This window comes from Pagrus pagrus, assembly GCF_965226575.1.
Source record: "Pagrus pagrus genome assembly, chromosome: 5".
NCBI classification, from domain to species: Eukaryota; Metazoa; Chordata; class Actinopteri; order Spariformes; family Sparidae; genus Pagrus; species Pagrus pagrus.
The window spans coordinates 27,047,447-27,071,074 of record NC_140189.1 but is presented as its reverse complement, the minus strand read 5'-3'; the positions used below and the strand labels follow the sequence as shown (position 1 = coordinate 27,071,074).

The 23,628-nt window shown below is 42.7% G+C and overlaps 2 protein-coding genes across 5 annotated transcripts in view; one reads left to right on the top strand and one right to left on the bottom strand.

Annotated features, from left to right (window-relative positions):
* Window positions 1-23,628, top strand: part of macrod1 (mono-ADP ribosylhydrolase 1) — a 134,302-nt gene that overhangs the window by 33,853 nt on the left and 76,821 nt on the right. The gene's annotated exons all lie outside the window — the stretch shown is intronic.
* Window positions 1-23,628, bottom strand: part of flrt1b (fibronectin leucine rich transmembrane protein 1b) — a 37,887-nt gene that overhangs the window by 5,697 nt on the left and 8,562 nt on the right. For all 3 annotated transcript variants that reach the window (XM_084352873.1, XM_084352871.1, XM_084352872.1), the window contains exon 2: window positions 2,138-3,168. The gene's annotated coding sequence lies outside the window, so the exon portion shown is untranslated. The remainder of the gene's footprint in view (window positions 1-2,137; window positions 3,169-23,628) is intronic.

Here is a 23,628-nt window from a genome sequence, read left to right as displayed (position 1 = left end):
AATTGCCCACACTGCTGTTGATAGCTTTTAGGACAACAGAAGTGGCAAACTTGTTGTGACTGCACTCTATCTAACCCTCCAATCAAATTATAAAGAGAGTGCATGTACAGTAATTGGAGAAAAAGAAAAGCAGAATTCCTGACAAGGCTTCTGTTTTATGCTATAGCCACACACAGAGAAATGTACAAATAAGTAAACATACATAACACAAAGCATTCACATACAGAACAAAGTCTCAGTACGTGCTCACATGTATAATGCATGCATTCTCTTGGTTGTTATTGTTCGTGAAATTTTCTATAAATTATTCAGGGAAGTGGTCCTGAAATCCCCAGAAATGTTTTAGCGAGATGTTTTACAGAGAAGCATTTTTCTGCAACATTAATACGTTCCTCGGTCGATGTTTTATGACTTGTCTCCTAGCGAGTCCCTGACACCAACATCAGTAACATGAATTTACAATTCAGATAAAATGATCTCTGTGCGCACACGTTCACAGCACACTATTTATAGAAGATGAATAATATAAAGTGGTAAAAGTTACGTTGTAGAAATTACACTGTGGCGCACTCTTATTTGAACCCTTTCTCTCGGGTAGCCTGGGGCTGGAAAAATGTGCCCTGATGTGAAACGCCTGACATGATTTGACAGCACATTTGATAAACAAATCCTCTGAAGGCTAGTATTTTTTTTTTCTCCCCTTCTGTGCACGCATGTATGTGTTTGTATGTGAACTCAGTGCTAGATGCAAAATTGCCCCTTGGCTGCAGTCAAAATCCATGCAAAGCAAACAAGAGATGGCAACAATAGAAGAGACGAAGGGAGGAGGAGGAGGGGGGAGGGAGGAAGCTATGGAGGCAAGGAGACAGATGGAGAGTTGGACAGTCCGTCAGAGGAGAAGAGGGGAAGTGAGTTCTTGGCAGTGAAGACTTGAGTCAGTAACAGCCGAGTTTGTTGCAAAAAGAAGAATGAGTGGGTGTTCTTTTTCTGTAAGGTGTAAAAATAGATGCGTTTGTGTACCTTTACATGCTTGTGTGTGCATCTTTAAGTGTGCTTAGTTGAAAGAGGTCTGCATCAACAACAACCAGCTCCTGTCTCAGCACAACACAGGCAGCATTTGATATGTAAGGGTGAGAAAAGAGCGTGCCACGTAACTCGGCATGGACCCAGTCTTTTTTAAATGGTATTTTTAGCTTAAATGTGACTATTTCCAAGCATTCTCAGCCTTCGAGAGAAAAAGTAAGAGAGAGGAGCACATGTACACAAGAGGGAGTTTCAAGGTAGGAGCTGCGGCCAGATTGGGAATGCTCTATGAATATCAACTAGCATATGCTTCTGTGCTACAGTATCCCTGCTTCCCTTTCATAAATATCCTCTTGGCACGAACCTGTATGTGTGTTTTTGCCTACATGCCAAGGCTTCCCACCGACACGTTCTCTTAATGATCTTTAGATTTTCTCTTGTCTCTCCTCTCCCCGGCTCGTTCGCTCACTCTCTCCAACTGTCGCTCCCTCTTATGGCATCTCTATCTCTTACTCTATCTACCCCTCCAATCCACCCACCACCGCCACCTCCTCCCCTTCATAATCTTTCATTATATCCACTCTCAGGTTTGTTTACAGAAGTGTCCGTGCAGTCATCCTCCTCCTCTCCTCCCTTGTCTCTATCTCTTTCTAATCCTCTTTTATCGTTTCCTCTCCAGTCCTCTGTTGATTGCTACACACTGAGATCGGATCAATCAGCTCTGCTTCAGTCCTGCTGCCCAGACCTCCTCTCTCCTCTCCTCCATGGAGACTTAGTTTCTCTTTTTCATTTAGATGCAGCGGACCCCCCACCTCTCCTTTTTTATTCCCCCCGTCTCTTTCTCGCTCCCTCTAGGTTTCAGCTTCCTCGCCTGTGCTTTCGCCTTCCTCTCCCTTTGTGGCGTTTTTTTCCCCCCTCCTAACATTTCAATCATGTTCAGAAATAAAAGCCTTTGTTGGCGCATGGAGCCAGTGTGCGTTTGTGTTTTTTTACTCCTATCCTGTAGCTGAAAGAAAGATGGAAGTGTGGCGTTCTTCATTGCGGTGAATACAGGAAGAAAATGTGTGCAAAAGGTCTGAGCGACCCAGGGTGTGATTGTGGAGGGCTTGCTAACCTGCTCAGTCTCTGTGCCTTTCACGTCCGCCGCAGCTTTGTTTCTCCTGTATCAAGGATTTGTGGAGAGGAGTATTAGTGTGTCTGTCTGTGTGATGGAGGATGTAGCTGCTGATCTCTCTCTGTGTTAGCTCAGTTTCCCAGTTCTTTTCTGAACTGTTCAGAAGTGTAGCCTCGCTCCTCGGGGCCGTTGAATCTTCCTCAGTTTGGGTGAATGATGATAGGGATGATGATAGCCTGTACTCCAGGGCTCGGCGAGTAGCAGCACCAGCATGGCTCAAAGCCGCCACGGCACCCACATTTGTGTGTTGTATGTGTGTGTCCTACTGCCAAACTCTTTCTCTCTCTGGGGTAAGGGGCTTTTAGGCCTGCCAACTCAAGTCATCTTCAACAAGCGTCCAGAGGCCTAATTCTGAAACCTCCGCTCCACGCCCAAATGCTACAGTTGGGCAGACAGTCAGAAGATCGTTGAGGGCTCAAGGGTCCTTCTTCGAAGTCAAAAGCAAGCCTGGATACTCATGCAAGCAGTGGGTCATTCAAAAATAGTACTGCGGCATGCTTGATTTACCAGGTAGTGGTTTCAATCAGTGAGCAGCGAGGAGAGAATAAGTGAGATTTCCACGGCTCAAAAAATCCAGCAAAGAGTCTTTATGATCTGTTGTTACCGGTTGTATTATAACAATTATTACAACATAAATTTCACAGTTCAGAGATGGTAATGAGTACGTTTGAGGCTGTGATGGACAGGTCAGCCCAGTAAGAGTCTCCTGCTTCTCTCTCTTTCCCTCTCAGTTACAGCATCAACTCTCTTCTCTTAAATGTTTGATCGCTTCCTTTCCAGCTCACACAGACTCTCTTCAGAAGCAGCGAAGCCAGAAGCCAGCGTGTACTGTATGTGGCCCGTCACGTGGCTCGGTGTGAATAGTTCTCCCACAGGTTAGCAGAAGTGGGCCGCCATCTAGTATCCTCAAGGTAGACTTGACTGGCGTGGGCTTCAGCGGGACAGCTGTCTGAGTGTTGGTGAACACCGCCCTGAGAGGAGACAGCAGACGAGCACAGTGTTAGAATTTTCATTAGGAGATGCAGTGAATTAGGGTAACGAGGTATTTGAGAAATTTAGGAAGTGGAAAATCCTTCTTAAACCACACACAATGGGCCATTTGTAACACACCAGAGATGAAACCTGAGTGAACAGAGAAAGCCTGCCGTTCTCCCTTTAACTAGCTCTTATTATGAAAAGACACCTATTATGCTTTTGTGATTTTTGTCCTTTCCTTCAGTGCGTTACGTAAAGTTAAAAGTCCACACCCATTGGAGCTCCTCTCTTCCACACAACACACTTCTCCTGATGGGCCTCAAACGCCTCGTCAGTAGTCCCGCCTTTAATTCTGTGACTTCTTGACATCACACTACATCATCATGTCAAACATTTGCATAATCTACGCCTTGCAGCTAGTTTGGCTCATAAGAATCAGTTTTTTTAACAAGACGAGGGCCAGCACAAAGCTAAGAGCTAAGAACTTGGAAACTGTAAGTTTTGCTATGTTTTTCGTTGCTTTAGGAGCCGATCCTACAAAGACACATCGCTAGAAACGTCTCTAGCCGTTTTTAGAAGTTAAAATATGTTCTGGCTCCAAGGCGTTTCTTAAATGACTGCTCCTGTAGTGATGAGTCTCTGTGTGATCAGCCCCTTCCTGATTATTTTATAGCTTAGCCTGTTGAATCAGGCATTAGTGTGTTGCTCGGCTACTCCCAGGCGGTGGCAATGTGCCTTTAAAGGAGCACTAAGTAGTTAGTAGGTAGTAGTAGAAATTCAGTCTCAGAAGGTTGATATTTACAATATTGAAAAGGTAATAATACTTTAATAATAGGTAATAATAAAACTCTTTTTTGATTAATTTTCATGTAAACAAGCCATTCTAGAGGGGGATAAAGTCCCCAGAACACCTTTTGAAGCTAAAAAGGTAGAGCTGCTTAGAAGTGTCCTGCAAATATAAACAAAATAAAACAGTATGACGTTATTACAGTATGAAGTGGTAAGAAATATAATATATAGTAGCTTGAGTAGTTCAGTAACCTCACATATCTCTCATGCTGATTAACTTCAAACTTGTTTACTTTAATATATTCAAATATTGGCACAGTAGCTTATATATGACTAAAAATAAAAAATAATAATTAGGGGCTTTTAAGGGGCTGCATAAATGAAATGCTTTGCTCTCTACCAGCTTTCTTTAAGTGACTCCAAGATTTTTGTGTTTCAACGTTGGCACAATATGGACTACTAAAAGGCACGGGCTAAATAATTATCCCCATCAGAACGGTTATACCTTTTAAAATTAAGTACCTCGTGAAAATACTTCCTGAAGGTCAACACTGCATATGCGCAACACTAAGCTCCCAATGGACACAAACCTCCCATTAAGGTAACTCCATGTTTTATATCTGTTTTTTTTTTTTTCTCTCGTCACACAAAGCTTCGGAGCCTTCATTAACCACCACGCGCTAAGTGCCTGTATCTCGTCTGCAAAATCGAACCCCCCAGTGAACGCTGGCTTTGGAAATATAAGGTTTTCATCAGGCATACTGAGTGTACAGAGACAGATTCATCGAGGCCATTAACTGCTCCGCTGCTCACATTCGCCTGTTCACTTCATCCCAGAGTAAGTAGACTACATAGCCAACTGGGAAATTATCATGCAGTTTGCTTAAACACAAATAGAGACAAATAAAGCCGTCCTCATTTTCATTTCCGAAGGACACACGCTGGAGCTGAGAAGAAGTTGGTCAACAGGCTCATGTCTGTTTCCTCGAAGGGTATTTAAAAATCGTGCACCATGCATGGATCATAATCTCACGGTGATGGTGTGTTATAATTTAAGGTTTGGTGTTTTAACTGGTGCCACAAATGGAAAGGAATGTGTTTAAGTGAGTGTGCAGTTTAGTGGGATATTTAGGTGGTCGGTGTGGTGGGATAAATGGCCCTTTTTTATAAAACAGCTCCAGACTGATGCCAGTTTGTGGCACAGTAAACTGATTTATATGTGCAGAGTGCGGCTAACATGCGTAATGAAAACAGCTCGAGACGGGACAGAATGCTAAACAGACGTTGTTTGCTAAAGGAGTCGACTTTGTGATTGGCATGTAAGGAGAAATGAGATAATGGCCTGTTCAAGGACAGACTGGATGTATACAGAGTTTAGCGCTCTCTACCCTTTTTAGGCCATTCATTTGAAATTCATCCACTGATGTCGTAATACTTCAAAATAATTAAATCCTCTCGTTTTAGCATTTTGGAGACCGAGGCTTTAAAGTGGCTTTGAAGTCAAATCATAATTCAAATGAAGAGTTTTAATTGGATGTCATCAGTCATGTATTAACAGCAGATGTCACCTTTAATAACACTAACTGTCGCTTTAAAACAAGTCCTCTTAATTGGTTGCAGTGTCTGGTCCAAAACTACCCTTACACTCTGCACTAATCTTTGCCTACCGCAGGCAAAATGTCTGCCTGCATCGGACAAGATGTGAATATTGAACATCAGCAGCATTTCCACAGCTCGCTGCCATTGCCCATTAGACATCAATATGTGAAGCTCTATCTGTATAATGTCGAGGCTGTCCTTAAAACTTTTTTGTGATGGATTTTCAGAAGCAAGCCTAGCTAGAGGGAGATGGAGGAAATAGGAAGCATTAGGGAGCGTGTGTGAGGGCTGGGAGTTAGGAGGCGAAAGATAGACACTCGTCATTTAGGAGAGGGAAGTATCTGAAAATTATGTTTGAGGGGAGTTAGAGAAAGTACAGAAAGTTTTTACTTCTGTCAGTCATAACTGTATTTGAGCAAAGTAGTTATAACACATTTCAAGCGAATGGCCAACATCTATCCAACACCTGAATACACCAGTTAACTGTTAGAAAAGAGATTTCACAAAACCTATTAAAGGTGAATAGATGCACCGTGACATGGAGTCAGCTGTCACTGTCATTGGATCACAAAGAGCTCTGAGTTCTCTTTGAGTCTAACGCCTCTTTCATACAATTTCCATGCCTTTGATGTTTTTAAGTGCTGTCCTTAAAGCCATGCTCATTAAAAATCTTTTAAATGACATTGTCAAGTGCCAGAGCAGCACTTTCATTTACATTCAGGAGAAGACAACAAAAAACCTTCACCTTCATTCATTGACATAACAACAGTCATGAACTACGGTTCGTGGTCTCTAATATTAGACTATAAAATTGAAGGAATTCGGAGATGTTGAGTGGGTTTTATTAAATGGCAATTATGTGCATTTAGAATGAAGAGAAAAGATGAGAATACACTTGAGCTGTAAGGTTTAGTTGATAAATTGATAAGTAGAACGAAGAAGAGTTTCATTCAAGGTAACTGTGTTTCATTTGGTGATCTGTCACTATAACGTCTGGGCAAACACCAGATGATGCTGCATGTCATGGTCCCAAGTTTTAGTTTGGTTATTTCCTGTTTTAATGTGTAGGTTTTATTTCCATGTGTCAAGTTCTGTTTTACACTTCCTGTCTTTGTATGTTTTCCCGAAGTTTTTGATTGCCTTTATTAGGTTCACCCGTCTCTCATCAGTCTTCCCCTGCCTGGTGTATTTTAGTCAGTGTTTTAATCATCTGTGTTTTCACATCTATTGCCCCAGTCCTGTTTGGTTCTTTGCTATTCTTTCGCTTTTCATTTCTTGCTTTGTTGCCTGCCTTTGTCTTTTGTTATTAAAGCTCGCTTTTGTTTTTCAACCTGTCTGTCTCGCTGTTTCGCATTTGGGTCCTTTTCTCTAAAACCACGACATGATGGCAGTTGATGAACGTGACTAAACAGTTTTGTGAACCTTTCTGCCTGAGTAATGGCAGATAGATTTTTCGTCAGGAATGGTGGTTGTTTGACAGTGAAGACGACAACTCCCATGATCCCACGCTACTTCAAACTACGTCTTTTGTTTTCTTTGTTTTGATTGAGAGACCTCCGTGACAGAAATTAAATACAGTACATTTAAATTAGGTCGGCCTTTAGGAAACTGTAAAGAATGTTCTTCATTTTTTTTTCATTCGATTAATAGATAAAATAAGATTCATTATTTGCGGCCCTAGAAAAAAACATAATGATTTATGTACATGTTGGAGTTTTTCTCTTGAATTAAAACTTGCATGTTTGTGATTTCTTTTATTAATGTCATGTATCCGTATGCTCTGATAACAGGTCCTTACAGAATAAATTATCAAATTAGTCACTGCTCTTGAGTAACAAAAGCACCTTAAGAAAAACGCGCGATGACTTACAATGATGTAAAACAGTAAAGACTTGAAACTACTTGAATCATCTCAAGTATCACAGCGGTTTCCTTTCATTAGGTTAAAGCGTCTAACAGAACTCTTGCATATTACTTATTATATTATTTTCTCATAACTCTCACGCCCCCAGTGAGGAGCAGAAGCAGTAATAAAGAGAGCAGCTCCCACACTTTTGGGCGGGTGACCCGTACAGTTTTAGGTCAAAAACATTTCCAACTGACCCTTCGCTGTGTGTCTTTTCTGCTGGACATTTTTTCTGCATAACAGCGAGCACAGAGAACGTCTCGCTCCTCAGGGGGACAGAAATCACTCTGCTCTTGTGGTAGCAGTCAATGACAACTGTGCAGCCCAAAGGCATGCTACAGTATGTGACTTTCACTGTGGCTTCTGTGCAGACCAAATGCGCTCGCTGTTTTGTTTTCCTCTCTCTTTTGTGCAATGACAATCAGATATTAGCAATTTTCCCTCAAGGGGAAGCCAATCGAGAAGGCTGTTGATAAAACAGGGAGAACAAATGGAGAGAAATTTGCTCCAGTATGACTAATACTGCTGGTGTTGGACACTTTTTATGCCACGCATCTGTTAGAGAAAAGTGTGCAGATGTGTTAATATGTGCTGTAAGCGATTCACGTTCTTACAGATTTCCAGATGGAGGTAACATATGTACAGGAATATGGCCCGAGTGTTTATACGTGCGTCGTTAGTGGTCACCTTGTAAGATTTAGGCATACAGATGGAGGGAGTATATACACGGGGGAGTCTGGTACTACAGGTGTGTTTACTTGCATACATCTTTGTTTTGACATGAGGTGATACAAGTGGAAATGAGACAACGCAGTCTCTAGTTAAAGAAAAAACACAAGCTGAACACAAGTGATCACATCACTCCGGTTTTTAACTGATTTTAAGATTTTTATTGTTAACTTTTAAAGCTCTGTGTGGTCTGGCACCTGGCTACCTCACCGAGCTCCTGCTTCCGTGTGTGCCAGGTCATAACCTGAGGTCCTCATGCTGCTAGTCTGATCACCAGCTTGCGTGATTGTCCTCAGCAACATGACGTCAGGTTGTCCAAAAGTCAAAGCTTTTTCGCTGGCCGGCAGCATTGTTTTTTCCGGCACCTGCTGTGATCTGCACCTCCGCATCCTAAACACACTACCCTCATTCAAATGAATGGGAAGACCGGCCATTCACGGCTTACTGCCCAAATCTGTCTAATGCACCCTAGGGGCACAATGTTTTTTGTCTTTTAACTTATCTGTACAGTATTTTATTTGTACAAGCATGTTGTGACCTTGTTAAGAAAGGTGCAATATAAATAAGATTACTATTATTATCATTATTATTATTAGAAGACTGCATCACTTGGTGTTTTGCCATTTTCATCAAAATTACCCAAAAAACCTTTCTATTTTGTTTTTGCAAATTCTCTCCCAAAAGACCTTCTAGCTGCACCTTCACAAATTTGAAACACTGTGGTGGGTGGCAGCAGGAAAATTGACAATAATAAATCTCCATCTCCATCCACCCCTTTGCAGGGCTGTTCGGGATAATTCAGAAAATGGAAAGCAAAGAAAAGTGACAGCTGTGATACTTGGCAGCGTGCTCGCCGCGTGCACTGTAGGGAGCTAGGAGATAGGAAGTGAGGGAGTAGGAGCTAGGGATTAATAGTTCTGGGGCTTGGGACCAAAGTCTGAGCACTTTGTAATCATGTGGCTGCCTAACCCCAGTGTTAGTAAGGTTGATGAGCATGCGTCCCTGCTGACACACACTCTCTCTACATCCACTCTGCTGAATATTAATATGGAGGAGAGAATTCCTCAGAGCCCCATTGTCAGACGGCCCTATTGTTCTCTGCTGGCCTCTGCCTTGGCGCGTGTGTATGTGTGTGCCTGGTATTAATGCGTAAGTTGGTGTCTACATCGTGTGCTTATGCATATTATGGCCGTGTCTTCATCGCGCGCGTGTGTGTCGGCTACAGCGGAGCAGCAGTTAAAGCGGCAGCGAGGGAGACGAGGGGTGTGTTCGTGGCCCTCCATGGCCCATAAAGACAACTGGCCTGAGAGCACTTGGACCAGCCATCAGGGCCCAACACTGGCAATTATTTCACCTAGAGGCACTATCTGTAAAATGAACACTCTCATTAAAAATGTGTGTGCACACGTGTACGCTCGCAATTCGCTCGCGTGTGTGTGTGCACAAGTCAATTTAGAGGCTCTGCAAATATATGGCAGCACAAGTGCTTGTCTTTCAATCAAAGACTAATGTGCTGTTTATGATGTTTGACTGTGGATGTGCGCTCGTGTTTGTGTGTATTTGCATTTTCACCATGTTCGAGAGCACATCTGTGAGTGTGTGTGTGTGTGTGTACATTTGTGTTGTGCGCGCATGTATCTGTATAGATTTATGGTGTGTGTGTGTGACTGTTTAACTACCCCGCACACGTAACCACCCCATCTCTGCCTCCCTGTTTCTCATTTACTGAGCCAGCGCCAGAGAGAAGGAGTGTGGGGAAACGAGAAAACAAGTGATACAGGGGTGAGGGGGGGGGTGGGGGGTGGAACGGAGAAAGAGAGATGGTGAAATAGAGGCGGAGATGGAAGGAGGAGGATGGAGGTTTATACAGGAAAAATGAAGTGAGGCTGGAGTAAAATGGGAGAGAGGAAGAGACGAGGGATGGCGGAGAGAAGAGGGGAAGATAGAGAAGCAGAGGCAGGAAGACGGGGGGGAAAGAGAAAGAGGCGGAGGAGGAGGCAGCAGATTTATGAAGCCATTGGAATGTAATTTGGAGGCAGAAATTACTGTCAGCCTGAGCAAGGTTTAAAGTCAGTGAAGCCTGAATTCAGGGCCTGCTTCTGCGTGTGTTTGTGTGTGTGTGTGTGTGTGCGTGGTATCACAGACAAATGGATAGCAAATGTGATGCAGAATAATACCACAGAAGCTCTACAGTTACTTGTCAAACACACTGAGCCAACGCCATGTGTGCGCGACCATTTTTACTACTCCTCCATGCATGAGTGGCGTGACTACATGGCATCGGAACATAACCCAGCATTCATATTTAACAGCTCATATTTCATCTATGCTTGGAGACACATATGCGCACACACACTCTTTCACACACACACACACACACTTGTGCAGGCACTGAATTCTTGTCAGGCTCCGAAGGCCGTGACTCTGGCGGACTCAGTCGTGGGTGTCGGCGTGGAGGGAGCACAAGTGAGAGAGAAAAAGACGGAGAGAGAGTGTCAAGGATAGACGGGGAGCAAGGTAGAGGTGGGAAATGAAAAAGAGAGAGGGAGAGACTCGAAGAGGGGCTAAAAAGAAGGGAGAGAGGGATGTGACTAGCTTTCTAACGCAGCAACACACAGCTTCCATTTAGCATTAGAGGGAGGGGCAGAGAGAGATGAGGGGAGCGACAGAGGAGGGATAAGCAGCTACAATCTGAAGGGAGGCTCTCGGCTGTAACACACACCGGGGATTGGCTTTATTTCTGCAGCTAATTCGGACTCCTCATCAATTAGTTGCAGCAGGCAAGCGATTAAAAAGCACAAGGCGCGTGTTCATCTACATTTTTCTCACTGTGAATAAATTCCCAGAAAAGATTAAAACCAACAAAGTGTTCGACCGTCTCTCGCTACTTTCTGACCTTCTCGACTTGGCTCCGGCTCTCTGCTCCAAGCCAACTTGATGCTAATGAAGACAAAAGTCTGTAAAAACACATTACAATTATGTGATTTCATTTTAAAGAGAAAAAGACTAAATGCTTTCCTAAAACAGCTGGGCACTGTAGTTTTTAGCAAACGACACTCAAACATGAATGAAAATGGTGCATTCGTCCGGGACTTTTTTCAGATGTGGATTAATACACATTTGATGCCGCAGCAGGTCGGCGTGTGTGACATTGACTCAAAATAAATGAGCCTGTTCTGACCGTGTCTGGCTATCCTCAGCTTTATCAGACAGAAACCACCATAACAGAGACAGACAAGTCTATTTGTGGGAGCAGAGAGTCCGAACTCTGACTCTTGCTGTTCAGTGTTGTGTTGTCATCACCCCACTCACTGAAAGCTTGTTGTTGGTTGTGTTTTCAGCCTAATGTTACCATCGCGTTAGCTAATGTCAATCACAACCAACATGCAGCGTTTTTTTTCTCTCACCACGCGAGCGATTCAACCCAGCACTCTTCTGCTAGAGAGAAACGTTATGTGGCCTTGACCCTTTAAACTATGGACATTGTTACCAGAAGCTTCAACCAAGCAATCTGATGAATGTGCTCAAATCAGCACACCTTGCTCATCACTAAAAATATTACTCTGCCATTGACTCCATGGCAACGTTGTCAATACCAGAACTGCAGCAAAAGGAAAGGCAGCGAGCCGGGGAACAAAAAGTTTTATGACCTCACTGAAAATGTTGATCTTGAAACAAACATGGATTGAAGCAGGAATTTTAATAGATACAAACATGTTGTTAATTTTGGAAATGATCACATCCATCTTTTTTCAATACATTTTGACTTTTGGAGTATTCGGCGCTGTAGACTTGTTGGAAACGTTTGGATCACAAGGAAACTGTTTAGCCTTGATGTTAGGAGCTCTCGTTTTGCCGGTGAGCAGGGCGCTCCCTCTGGCTGCATGCAAAGCAAGCTAGCTGGCCCCGATAATCTGATTGGATGGAACGTGGACACTCGTGCCGCCTTAGTGCATCATCCAGATTTGCAACAGAAAATAATATCCTCCCCCCTCCCCCTGAAAAAAAGAGTTACAACAGCCCTGTAGTGAGCCGAGCATTAATCCAGCCCTGACTCTGTCTCAGTCGCTCAGGAATGACACAAATATATTTAGAGAGATTTAAGTGCACTCCTTTAACGCGGCAGTACAGTAGCTTATAAGTGGCAGTGATGTAGTAATGTTCGTATCACTTTTGTCACATATTTGATACGAATAAGTTGCTATGGTTGTAAGATATAATCAACGGTGACATTTTGTTCCTTTGTGGTTTCTTTTTTTTTTTTTTTGCCATTTACAGTTAAGCACTTCTCTCATAGTTTGACTTCAGGGATGTGAGTACAAAATTACAGAATGCTTGTTGTTTGGACACATGCAGAGAAAAAAATGCCACAGTGCCGCTGACAAATGTCAGGACAAATGTGTCAGTAACATTTTGCTATTATCAGCTTCACAAGGCAGAGCTGTGCCTGGGTGGTTTGTGCGCCACCAGCCTCGACCAGCAGCTGTTCCCCTAAAATGGACACCTCACACACACACACAAATACCCACTAATGCAAAGCTCTCCAGATCAATCCCACTCTTACAGAAAGACAGCCTCCTTTACATGGCCACACACACTCACACTTTTGTTGCTCTTTTCACCCCTGAATGAACTTTCTCCCTCCTTGCGGGCCCGCACACACAGAAACATACACACTCTCTCTGTTCTTTGTTCTTCCAGCCAGTGATAATGATAGCAACAGCATTATGCACTGTGACAACACTACCTCCCACTTACACTCTATGGCAGTTCACACCACGGTACAGTCTCTGCTTCTGTCTCTCCTCCATCTCTCTCCTCTCACTCAGAATAGTGTTGAGGTCAATTATCTCTGAATTTGCTTATACAGTAGGTCGACGACGTCATTCTGCTGGGATGTGTTAAATAGCATCTGTAGATTATTTAATAGGCTTTTGACATGTTTTTTTTTTCGAACATTCATCCCCCAACACATTTTCCTCTTGTTCGCTATTTTTCTTTTTCCATTTAGATTCTGTATTTTTCTTCGTCTATTTCCTCGCCCTTCTTCTAGTCTACTTTTTCTTTCCTTGGCTTTTTTTTACTTGTTTTTCCTCTCTCCTATCATTATTGCTGCTTTTTATATGAGCTGGGGCAAAATGGCAAGAAGTTTGTTTATTTCATATTAGAAATATTAGTATTTCTGCTTAGTATAGAATATTTTAAGACTACCAAGCTGGAAATTCAGGGCCTAAATGACAAAAAATTGTGAGAGTTGCAAATAGTAAATCTTTTAAAATAAATAATCATGCAAAAAGAAACAAAATCTTGTCTGTTGAAAATCCTCCAGTTACATTTGGCACCGTGTCTGTTGTGATTAAAAATGCAGCAACATGTGATGAACAGTAATATTGTGGTTTATTGCAGGTGTTGCTCTGTGAGAGCCCTGCTGCTTGTTCTGGGGATGGGTCTAATCACTGGTGAGGGTGCAGGCACCTCTCCTCTGGTGGTGCCGCAGGTGATTTTTGTGCTAGTCGCCCTCTCTGTGGGAACAGGTTTTCAACTTCATTACAGAGGGTGTCCACACTTTTTTACTCAGAGAAACTTAATGCTAGGCCACAGGCCACACGCAAACATCTATTGTCTTGTATTGTTGTTGGGATGCAAAATGGTACTAGGATCCCAAGGTCCCATAATTAACTGACTTCCTGTGCAAAGTGTCTCTCAGATTATGAAAAATAATTAAAAGGGCTCTGTAGAACTTCTTTGTTGTGCTGGACGCCGGTCGATACTTTATGTAAGCCGACTCTATTATTAAACCAACATTAGCTACTGTTGCTCTCTGCTGGTGGAGTGGACAGAGGCACTTGAGAACATACATAAGGTCACTTTCTTTGACTGCCATGAAAAACCTGACCTGAGTCCTTCACAAAGAAATCCACAGTCCAGCAGCATTAAACAACTAAATAAATCGTCCACAGGCTTGTATAAGACACTGTGAGAGACGGGGAAGGTCTCATTGTTCACGTCACGTTACAAAATGCTCACATACGGCCATTAGAAAGTGATTAATACATGTAAATTACAGCACAAGTGGTTGAAGTCTGCATTTGCCTGCATTAATGTACAAATAAACGTAACGATTGGCCAAAAAAAGGCAGCACAATAGAGTGCTAGCTAACAAAAATGGATGTAAACAATATAGGATGACCATGCAGTGCATTTTTGCGAACGTCACTGATTGTAAACATAACTTTGTTTACGTCTGAAGCTGTTGTGACTGTTGATCTGCTGCTTTCTGTGCCAAGGTCTTCCTTAGTTTCCTTAGAGTGAGCGCTTTCTGTGTTGGGATGAGGTTACTATCTACTTTCCATACAAATTAATGTATCGCTGTTACATCTAAATGTCTTGTCAATTACATTTTCTAGCGCTATCATTGTTAATATGCCTTATATTGCACAGCCCTACCTTTTTACATGTGGGTTCAGGTTATTTCGGTTCATTTCAGTTCACTGTATTGGAGGAATTGTTGACAGAGCATGAAAATCAAAGATAAACTTTTTAAATTAAATCCTTCCCTGCCACCCCGTTCTGTCTGTGTATGTGTGTGGTGGCAATGTTCCTCGCTTTGTTTCCTTTCTTCCCCTCTACGTCTCCTCCTCTGCTTCTTCTGAGCAGCAGCCAGGACAAAACTCCAGCAGTGATAAGATGTGAGCAAGCCTCTGAGAGGCAGGCAGTGCAAATGGGAATTTTCAATAGATGGGTCCTGAAACCTATTGTATTGTGGAGAGGAGTGAAAGGAGTGAAAGAGAGAGGATAAAGAAGGGAGATGGAAGGAGGGGAGCGTAGATGGAGGAGGACAGGGAGACAAAGTGAGCTGTAGAGTTTTTGCCCCGGAGGAAACCGGTCTCCAAAGAAGGAATGAACAGCCGAGGAGGGAGTAAACGAGACTTTGAGAGAGAGCGCTGCTGGAGAGAGGAAAAGAGAGCATCGGAGGAGGAGGAGGAGGAGGTCGAGGAGGAGGAGGAGGTGGGGACCGGCTTAAGAGTGGAAGACAGGAGGTGAAAAGGCAGGACAGCAGTGGGGACGAGAGATAAAGGGGGAGAGGAGGTAGTGATGAGAAAAGAAGAAACGAAGGTGGAGATGAGCAGACACACACACACACACACACACGACACCCAGAGTGAAGGTGTTTTGCATAAATATGGTGCGAATAATGAAAATGCTGGCGGCTTCATTTTAAACACAGCAGCTAATAATTAAAACAGTCAGACCTCGCACTGTGGGCTACAGAGACAGCACAGAGATTTTATGCATAAGCGGTAAATAAACTGTATTATCTCTCCGGGGGCTCTCTGAGGGCTGCGGCCTTGGGTGCTGACAATATATTCACAGCGCTGCCAGCCTGAGTCCAGCTACTTCACCCACTCGCTTCACCTCCAATTACGGTTAGGCAAATATGCAGGTTTAATGATGAGTGTTCACATTTTCTGGCCGAAGCGGCTGCTGACCAAAAACATTCCACATCTTTCAATTAAAAAAATCTGCAAAGAGTAACTCAGATTTAAAATGATTCAGAGAATGTTCTGCTTGGCAGGACCGAAAAAAACCTTCTGCAACGGCAATTAGACACGGGACACTGAAAAGCCAGTGAAACCCTCGCAGATGAAAGCTTTTTAGGTGGGTTGGCAGCTCCTTACGGCAGGGTGAGGCGCGTTTTCATTGCAGGTTTTACAGACTGACACCCCTGAAGCTGCGAGTAAAATCCTCCCACAGCATGCTGGAATGATTTCCCTGCTTTAGCCATCTGCGATAAAGAAAATAATATGCATAAAAGCATATTCAGTGGCTGCTTTGAGACAGGAGCCGCCGTCACATCAGCAGTGGACGATGTGACCTGGCCAATGTCTGAACGGAGCATAAACAGCTTTAAAATTGGCCTGTTATATCAGTCTAACACTGTTCTCTATCAGCGCAGGAGGAGTGCACTACATTCATCTGCACAGAAAGAAACACACACACACACACGCCCATCTGCCTGCAATATTATATGCTGGGAGATGCTATGATAGACCCCATCTCTCAGCAAAACACACATTTCTACACACAGCCCAGCATGCATACGCATCGCCTCATGACAGTATGTGGATAAATAATCCCATTAAATATGATTGAGGGTTTTTCCAGCTCAAAGCATTTACACTCTCTCTCTCTCTCTCTTGCTCTCTGTGTCTTGCTCAGAATGGGGTATGCACAGGAAGTATCTACAGACAGGCAATTTACGGGGCCGGACACCCTCATACACACTAATACACACCCACACACATACTCATACACACACATACACAACAGCCCACCAGAAGGCACTCTTAGATAGGTCACAATAACTCTCGCTAGGTTGAACTTAGTACTTATGCCTTTGGAGCAGAATCCCTGGAGCCCTTTGTGAGTGTGTACGAGTGTGTGTCTCTGTGGGTATGTGTGTGTGCTGGCGATGACAGACGAAACAAGTCATTTTGAATCCAATAAGATGTGAAGTACGTGTGGCCTCCTGGTGGCAGGCTAAGGCACGGTGCTGAAGGTCGGGATCCAGCTGACAAGCTTTACCCCACCAACTCTTTATCTCTCTACTCTCTTTTATTCCCCACCACTCTCCATTTCATTATTATCTCTCGACGACGAAAAAAAAAGGTCTCACAGCAGCTGAAGTTTTCAAACAAAGACAAAAAAAATTACTTGTGTGAAATGTGCTGTTGCTGACTGAGCGAGTGCGCTGAAACCAATGCAGCTCCTGCCAGTCGTGTCTGTTAGTCAGCCAGCAGTCGTTCTACTTTGGCTGTGTTTACCTCTGTTCCTCATTATAAGGAGACAATGAGCACACTCCAGAAAAGGCCATAGGGTAATTATCAAAGCTTATTCAAGCGTCTAACGTGATCCCTGCATACCTGAGAGATCTATTGGAATTCAATACATCAGGTCAAACACATATTCCTGCGAGGCGACCTCACGATCAAGCGCCATCTTGTCATGCTCTGCAGAGAGTCTAGCACTTTCTGACTACACCTCGGTAATTGGCCTGTGTGCATGTTTATTCTGTTTTTTGATCATCTCCGATAGTGCGCTTAGCGTGACAGTTGCTTTCACTCTTTGTTGCCATGGTAGTTAGTGGTAATTTGGCATTCGGGTCCACTCAGATGCTCGTTTCGATCCAAATTAAGACTTGTCAGTTCTTGTGAAGGTTGTAGCTTCCAGAAACAGTTGTGTTATTATTCATAATTGCTGTGTTTTTTGGTCCAAATTTGGTTTCGGTATACAAAATGTATGTTTTGTTTTTTATAGCCATAGAGGTTGACTGGCTGTGAAGACGTTTGAACATTCAATAAGAAGCACAGACAACTACAAAAAGACAGCTGAGCTCAGAAAAGCCCCGAGATATCTACCAACTGCAGAAAAAGCAAAAGAAGAACTAAAAGGTGGAGATTAGACGCTATCCTACATTAAATAGACACAGACACATCACTGTTGTCATTAATCAGTGGGCTAAGTCAGGAAACATTGCCATCAAAGGCACGCAGTTGGTGAAAGTCCCCAAATCCTAAAATTGAGCTTTTTTTAAACAAAAACACACAAGTTCCAAATGAATTACACGCACCACATGTCATCGAAGCACTAATTTTTGCTGCAGGCCACACACTCAGACTGCTGCAACAGATGTGAACTGCAGTGCAAGTGATACAAAATTGGAAAATGTAGACAGTCTGGAGCTTGTGTCTCAATGATGCCATTGCAAAATGTTCTGCAATTTGGCCGAATATGAGGGGCTTAAATTATGTGCCTGCAGAAAGAGTTGGGCATTTGTTCCAGTTATTATTCTGGTTCTGATCCTGCACATCGAATCCTTAATTCTTATTGTTGAGGGAAACAAGCAATCGAGTGTTTAAGAACGCAAACACACTGGAATAAAAACAAATGGACCAAAGTAACACAACATAAAAATTCCATGTACAGAAATGAGATGATGAATGTCTCTTTATTCCCAAAATAATCAGTAACCCCTGGCCATAGGTGCTGATTTATTCATTAACACTTTCATACTTGTCCCTCTCCATTAGCCTTTGATCCAAGCAGGATCAAAAGGAAATCGCTCTCTGCATCAACTGAACCTCTCATCCAGACCATCACATCTTTGCTCTCTGCTTTCCTTTCCCCACTGCATTTATTCTCTATACAAAGTATTTTCTGTCGGCATCTATTTTTGACAGATTCTCCACGGCAACAAACACCATTTGTCAGAAATCTCAGCTGGCAGGGATACCGACTGATAAATTTGCAATTACTTTAATTAACCTGTGGAAATCAAGCTTAATGACAACAGTTAATTTGTGTGAGGTGCAATGCTAACTGTATCTGTTGTCTTAGAGGGTGAAAGCCGTGTGGTCTTTTTTGCGTAAGTGAGAATATTCTCCATCTTTTTTCTGGTTTGTCCAGTTATTCAGCTCATAACTGGCAGCATTTAATCAAAGGTCCAGTATTTCTGGAGGTGTCTGTGGCTGGTTTTAAAGGCAGGTGAGGGAACAGCGCGGGCGCTCTGAAGTCATCAGTGCTGCACAAACAAAAGCACATCTCTGAACTGCTCTCTGTGTGACTCCTACTCTCTCTGACCTGCCTGCATCTCCCACACTATTCCTCTGCTCCAACAAATGGACACACACACACACACACACACACACACACACACACACACACACACGGACACAAAGCCATAATGCAATTTAACACAGCGTAATGCAAAGCCGTTGTGTTTGTGTGTGTGTCTGTGTGTGTGTATATGTCCATGGCTGTGTGTCAGAAAGCCTTCTAAATTGTTAAAACCTTCTCTTGTGTAATGCATCTCTCTAATGTTCCTATCTGGCATCTCCTGTGAGATATATATTTATTTCAGGTTTTCTTGGGTGATCTTATTTATTATGTCTTTTCGGGACACTCTCAGCCAAAACATGGCACAACCTCAATTACATAAAAGCACAGTGGGTTTTGGAGCCATACTGCCTCCTACAATAGATTGCATAAGGCATAAACTATGACAATGACGAGGCCTACGTAGATTCAATTTGGAAATGAATGCATGTGCTGGTCTTTGTATTTTAAGCTCTTCGGATTGTTTTGCCTTTCAAGCAAAGAGGAAATTCGAAAGGAAAAAGTGGATTTTACTGGTGTGTGGGTTATCAAGCTGTTGGCATGTGTGAAAACATATACGCTTTATTGTATGTTTTACACCTGGCATACAATATGCATCTGGATATCCTGTGTGGGTAGGGGAAATAAATGTTAATGCAAGAGGTAATTGGAGCGTGTGGCTACCTGCTGAATGTAAGCCCAATATTCACTCTCTTTTATCTCTGTTTTTTTGGTCTCTACCAACTCCTAAGGGAAATATCTGGCTCTTTAGCTGCTAAATGTTCCTCTGTGTTCACCAGCTCATCGCCAACTGCGTCTGTCTGCTGTTTGCTACTGAGCAGGTAGTGTATGGGTTTTAAGAGCTTTTTTTACTGGAAGCAGCTGCCTTTGTGCCTGAAAAACAACACTCTGAAAGCAGTGAGAGTAAACTAAAACAGCAAAGTTGCTGCTCGACAGCTGAAGCTCAGTCTAAAGCTTTGTAAAGCTGAGGGGGAGCTGCAGATTCAGGTGATAGTTCTCCTGCTCAAGCAAGCCCAACATACAAATAGTTGAAGCAGATAGCAAGTTTTCCCTTGTAAAAAGTTATTTAATATGAATGATCCCTCTCTTGAGTTCGGCTGTGACGCCTAAACAATTTGTACTATGTACAAGTACTATGTCACCTACGAGAGGAGATTTTCCGATACGATTATTGAAAGACTGGCACCAAATATAGTTCGTTTGTTTGTCTACATTACATAGCGTTGCTTTAATTTTCTGTAAAAGTGACACAACAACGGAGTGAATAAACACATCATTCCTACACTTTGCCCTCTGTAGGCGTATTTTGCGTTCTTCAGTTAGACAGATATTGTGACATATTGTTAGATGATTGTCTCGTAATGTATCAATTATAGTGGAATCGTGTATCATATCAAGTTACGCTGTGTTTTTCCACATCTATTACGATCAGTCCTGAAGTGTCACCATGTAAATGTTTACCACACCTCGGAAAGTCATGTTGGTTAGCGAGTTACTGCTGCTACGGTCAGATTACCACAGAGAAACCATCATTTCTGACCCAATGGACACTTTTCCACGATGAAAATCGGTGGCCGTCTAGCAGTATGTGTGAGTTCAATTCATTTTTTGATTGGTTGGCTTGGTTCCAGGTTTAAAACTCTTATGTATGAAGTTTTTCTGAAACGTCAATGGACTGAATGAATGGGAAATTCACCTCCTGAACCGGAGCCGTTCAAAAGGTAGGCGGTCACTGTTGAGCTCTATTGAGATCCGATCACAATGTGGGACGAATGCAGATAATGAGAATGCTTGTTAACACCGGATGTAAATGCAAAGGCCCAAAGATTGAATGTCATTATCCAGATACAGATCACACGTTAATACCTCGTATAAATGGGGCCTTTGTCATTTCATGAGCCCGCTGCAGTCAGGACTATTTCATCCTTACATTTTCAATTATTTTTTTTTTACATAGCGTGACAGATATGATCAGACACATGACATAATAAGGGCACACAGCCACCATTTACATTATGATTTTCTATCACTTGTATTAGAGTTAGAGCTTTACTTTCTTATCAACTTCTGTTTTTCTTATAATCTGGGACAGTGCAAGCGTTAGGTCAGACTCCACACTTGTCAGTTTGACTGTTTACATCTAAATGAGCTTCATGTTCCACTAGTATTTGGTAAAACATTGGAAAATTTGCTGTAATCCTCAGTAAATCATGCTGGGTAGTGTCTCAGTCTGAGGCTCTATAAATCTGTTCAGGACACGGTTATGAAATCATTGTTTTGGGGGCGGGTTGAACTATAAATATGGCTCCAAGTGCAGTGTTTCCCACACACAGGCTTTAATAGGGTGGGGTGCCTGGAAACATTAATACGCAGGTATATTTGGAGACACATACAGTATATATAGCAGGCGCTCTCCTCCTACCCCTGTTCTTTTGGTTTGTTCTTCTTGTATGCGAAGAGAGTAAAAGGTTTTTTGAGCCAGAGAATACCTTCACATATTCTTCTAGATTTTGTAAATATGTAGTACTTCATTACTGGGCTCGATATACTACACGTCCTCCATTTGTTTTTTTGATGAATACCATGACCATGAAGATGACAAGACAATTTCCTCTCTTGCTGATCAATAAAGCACAATCTGCTGTGGTTCAATTTATCCAGACTTAACCATTTACCTTCCTAAGAAAGCGCAAGGTTTAACCGCCGCGAAAAGCCAGTCGAAGGCAGCATGGACGTCTTCCATTTGTTACAATCGTATATTGATTTGGACGGGTACCAATTCCAATATTGAATCATTAATAAAAGGAAATGTTAACAGCCTGCCAAAGTCGACAAGCATTGATATGCTCTGTAACAGTCCTGGTTTCATACAGCTGAATTATTTATATTTTGCAGTGAAACATTAATGCTGAACGTCATGTCTGTAGGCGTGAAAACAAAGCCGAGGACAGTCTGAAAATGATCTAAATCAATCCCTAGTTTTTAATGCATCGAAAGCTACAGTGTGAGATTATAAAGATGATGAAGGTAAGACTTGTAAAATAATGAATTAATAGATGAACAGCATCAGAAGTCACTCAGGTAGGCACATTACATAAGAGGGTCAAACAGCCTCCGGACTGTAGACACGCTGCTCAGATACATGAAGCGCAGAGAGTCATCTCCTGCTGCCCTGCCACAGGGCACTGACCCAGCGCCTTGAACGCTGCCCACCCCTACATGCAATCACTCGCTGGTAAACTGAACAAATGGCCGCCAGGGAAAAATGCCCTCGCTGCTGAGGAAAGCCGGTTTTAACCCCGAGGGGAAAACTACAGTGGTTTTACAGTTGACGGTATGGAATAAAAAAGCAGCTTTCAGTAATTGATCAAGTTCTAAGTCTTTATACTAACAATGGAAAACAAGATGTAATACTATAGAAGTCACATAAATGTATGAGTCTGTATTTACATTTTGCCTTATTGTCTTTCAGCTCATTATGGGGGAGGGCAATCCGACAATTTTAGATCGTGATCGATCTTTAAGGCGTCCGCAATCTACTTTTTTCAAGCAGATCATAGAGATAGTGGTATTTAATGTCCTCTCACTTCTGTTTCCAAACGTTACATAACCTCACTGACTAGCAGATCCAAACCAGTAGAGTGATGCAGCCAACTGGACGGCTATGCTGATTGGATGAATTACTTCAGGCGGCTCTTCCTTGGGTGATGTAAACAATGCAACATGAGCGTGAATGTATAATAGACCTAGATGTGTGGGCGTCGCTCAGCCTTGCTTCCAATGGCCACTTGCGGTATTGCAGCTAAATTGGACACTTGTCACTATGTAAACTCTATGGGCAGAGCAGGGACTCATGGGTGTGGCCAGCGGGAGAAACTGTACTGCGCATATTCAGTGGGATGCATAACCAAGGAACCTAAAAAGGAAGGAAAGGTCGCTACGTCACAGAATCTTGTGCCAGCTGTATTGAAGTCTATGGGAGAAGCATGGAGAAACACACTAAAACCCAACATATCTACTCCATTATGCTTCCATAAAATAAAGCTGCACACTTCAGACTTCACGACAGATTTTTTTATTTTTTTCAAAATGATTGACAGGGCATGGCAGACAGGGCCAGTCTGACCAAATATCTCTGACGAGACAGCAATTACACTGCGTCGGTCACCTCCTCTCTGAAGTGTGCTCTTTAATTTTCTGGAGGCATTTCTTCATCAGAAGTCATCTGAGGTAGATATGTTGGGTTTAAGTGCGTTTTTCCATGCATCTCCCATAGACTTCAATACAGCTGGCACCACAGTCTGGCACCAAAGAAAGATTCAGTGACGTACTGACCCTTCCTTCTTATTAAGGTTCCTTTCCTAGAATCAGCAGGTAAATCCAGTGGCTAGGAAACCTTTTGGCATATAAGTAAATTCTCATTGGACTGAATTGGCACCATCTTTGGTTTCACTCTCTAGTTAACATTCGTTGTGGAGCTTGTGCTAAAAAAGAAAAATCTTTAATGCAATCAAGAGAAATGTATAGTCTATTTCATGTCCGGCTATGGTCAACAGGGCATTTCAAATTTAAGAAAAAAGATCATGGTCTAGATTGTGGATATTATTTTTTGGTGAGATCGTCCTCCCCTTGCTTATTATTTTGGTTTTAAGGCCCACAATGTTACTATTTGTACTAAAAAAGGCTTTGATAAACACCCTGTATGCTACATGTCCAACACCAAACAGCAGGCAGTGATTAGCTGATGAACATTTAG